Raw genomic sequence first — 3746 nt, forward strand, 5'->3', positions numbered from 1 at the left:
TTTTAGGCTTTTGTGTCTTATCCACAGATCATGTCTTAAAGTAGAACTTTAGAGCTTCCCCCCAAAAATGTGCTGCAGCATTTATTATAAGTGAATCTGCATTTACTTTTTTATGTTAGTACCCCTGTAAAGTCTCACACAAAATGTTAACACTGTCAATGAAGTCCACCTGATACAGCTTCCTGGAAGCTGTTGTAAAGAAGGTGTTGTAAAAGTGGTGGCTATCAGCATTTTCATTGCTGAATCACAAGTTTGTAGCTTATCAATCAGCAGCTGACCATACCTAGCCCTGACATGTGCATTTTAGATGAACAGAGCTGCGTCTGTTGCTGAAACCCTCTCACTGTGATCTGCAGTGTCTGTGAGTGAGAACATGTGAGACACCAATGAAGGATGATCTGGCTCAGACAGGGAAGAAAGTTTTTGTCTGTTTTATAAAACATTGTGCATCACATTGTAAATGGATTTGGTACTTGTTTAGACTGCCATACAGAAGCATTCAGTTGTAGTATAAGCTTTCTGTTACCTGGTTGCATCTATAGTTCTCTGGAACACAAGAATGCTGAAACATTTCTAACTGGGCACACTTTATACCTTTTATGACAAAACAAAATCATCTCTGGATCAACTACAATATATACAATGCAGGGATTTAAAAAAAAGTTACATCCTTAGTTGCTTTTGTTTAGCAGCTATTAACCCCTTCCAGCCGGCACCTCCCGGCCCTTTAAGAGTTGCAGAAGCCGGGAGGCGGGACGAGCGGGGTGGGGTTTAGGGATCATGTGACCGCCATGACACGTTGTCACAGCGCTCACATGATCGGAAAAGGTCCCGATCGAAAGAGCAGACCGGGACCTTTCCGTGAGTACCAGACATGTGCGCTGGGAGCACGCAGGAACGCAAATGTGCGGCCGCTCGGCGTCTAGGCAGAGACGCCGGGAGGCCGCACATTTGTGTGCGGCCGGCGTAAAGGGGTTAATGTATGTGTGACATACCCAACCAGGATGAGGGCTTTTGGAGGGGTCTAGGGGCTAGCCTTCTACCCACTGATTATGGCCTATGGAGGGAGCAGATCATTCTCTAATGAGCAAATACAATACGTTTTCCCTTCTGGAGTGGATGGAAAGGTGTAATATTAATCTTGTGCAGGTTGGTCATAGAAAACATGGGGCCCTCCTGCAGATTGGGTTGAAGGAGCTCTTCCACTTTGGACAGAAATACTTATTCAAAATCTCCCTTAAGAAATCTATGAAGATAGAGTAATTTCACTTTTTCAGACCGTTGGAATATTGTATAAGTTTTGCCTTATGATCAACAGATTATACAAGTGAACGCAAACACCTGAAAGACACCATGTGTAATGTACTTTGTGTCATCTGAGGTGGGCTTGTTGCAGGGCTGTCTGCGGTGGACTCCCTGATTAATCAAAGCTTTGCCTGGATGTTTATCTGTTGATGAGCTTACTGTTAATTAGATCACTGTTAGCTGTTGGCTGTACTATTTAATGTGATCTAGCTCTTACCTAATCAATGTGGGATGTTGAACCCAATTTGTAATATTTGTTTTTAATGTTCATGTGGGGACTGCCCCTATTTCTGAGTATATAAAAACCTGTATTTCTGTTGAAAAATGAGTTCCAGTAGTTGCACCTAAGCTAGTGTCACCTAGTCTTGGTTGCAATGCCCAGCTATAATACCTTGGCCCTGTGTCCCAGCGGTGAGGAAGCAGCTCTCTGACAGAATCACCCAATCAGGGTGGCAGGTGGTCTGTCACAGTATGCCTTGCCAGGACTTTCTTAAAATGACAGCTTTGTGGAAGAACCTTTCCTGACTATAATAACATGATCAGTCTTGATGTTGCAATAGAGGGGTGTCCAACCTTTTGACCTTCCTGGGCTGCATTGGAAGAAGAGGAATTATCTTGGGCCACACATAAAATACACTAACAATAAGGATAGCTGATGATCAGAAAAAGTTAGGCAGTTAACAAACACTAACATAGATAACCTGAGTAATAAAACTAATATTTTTGTAATATTTTTTTATTATAAAAGTACAAGAGGGCAACATAAAACTAATGCAATATTTGACAGTTTTTGATAAACTAATGCATCAATATCTGGTTTGATGGATGTAGTAGCAATTCTCAATTAATTCTCAATGTTCTCATGTGATATTTTGGTTCTAATTTTGACCTTCGTGTGCTTCCTCCTTGAAAAATGTTGTTCACAAATGTAGGTGATGCTGAAAACTGATGACATGAACAAGGCATAACTGTGAAAAGTGGGATATTTTTCTTTGGGAAGATATAACTTATAAAATGCTAGTAAAGAGACACTAAAGACACAGTGCGTGTGTTCACAAAAAACCCCCCAACATTTTCAAGTACGTTTACGATTTTGTGTTGGGCCGCGTTCATAGCCTCTTGGACAGCATGCAGCCCATTGGTGGCAGGTTAGACACATGTTGTAATGGGAAATAAATGCAGCCCTAATATTCACAAACTCTGAGGGCATTATTGCAGGATATTTCTGTAATTTTACCATAAGCTCTGTGTTTATTTCTGGGAAAAATAGTTAGTCGCATGAGCAGGGTAAGGCCACTATTGCAAGTTTTCTACACAAAGGTCATGGTGGCAAGAAAGAGAAACTTTCTTAGCAGTTTTAAAAAATCATAGTGCTGCAAATCCAAATGGAAAATTAAATTTGAAGTTCAGGAAGATGAAAAACACAAATGAACATAGTTATGTACTCTATAAATATTAAAAGGATTTTTAAATGTAGATAATGTAAGTACCTGAACTAGACCTGCAATTCTTTATACAACAGGGCTGGGCATGGGAGGGGTAGCACTGGGAGTCCATACGTTGTGGTGCAGTACACATAAGCATGTTCCTTTCATATGGTTCTCTGTTCACATTCCAATGTGTACAAGAATGGTTCAGGTAGCTCAGAGTGAGAGAAGTGCTTTAATACACTCATTGGCATTTCATATTCAAAGACATTAGGAAGAGGAGGATACAGGAAACTATAGAATTTAGGTAATCCCAGCCAATCAGCAGTTGTCTGTCTACCTTAGTTAGTTTAAAAGGAACTTTTCATGATTGACATGAGTATTCACTTTGCTGTTAGTGTGCAAACCTCTCCTGATAAATAGTTATCTGGCTTATGAATGTGTCTTCTGGGGATAAGCTGAATTCATGTAGGTGCATGTCTGTTTTAATAAGCTATGCACTCAACATGCTAATGGAAACATCTTTATAATCTGATATATGTATAAAATGATTAATGTAAAAAATGTGTTATTTTAAAACATTATCTATTTGTACACTTGCAAGGTAAAGTATTTTTCTTATTTCTCTACATTACTTACTAATGGAATGCACAAAACAGTTCCAAGTGACCCTGCCACTACATCTAAGTTATTCTAGTTTATGAATTACCTACCTAGGTAATCTGATAGCAGGCACCTCAAGTTGCCCAAACATGGCAACTGTGGTGTACCTGCTGGGAAACCTTGAACCTTGGTGAGTGCTACATGTAAATCTTGATTCTTAGTCAAGTTGTGGAGCAGTGTATCATAGCCTTCAAATGGCTGGAAGTCATATAGACAGAGCATGCCTGGATTTGGGGGATGAGAGAGAAGAAAAAAAACATTATTCTACATAGAAATCTACAAGCAAGAGGACTGAAGTGTCTGTTATTTGTTTATGCTAAGAACACACAAACACATTTTTACTTTGACACA

The sequence above is a fragment of the Staurois parvus genome, unplaced genomic scaffold (genome assembly GCF_062004578.1).
Source record: "Staurois parvus isolate SC_StPar_1 unplaced genomic scaffold, SC_StPar_1.0 ptg000131l, whole genome shotgun sequence".
Taxonomy (NCBI): Eukaryota; Metazoa; Chordata; class Amphibia; order Anura; family Ranidae; genus Staurois; species Staurois parvus.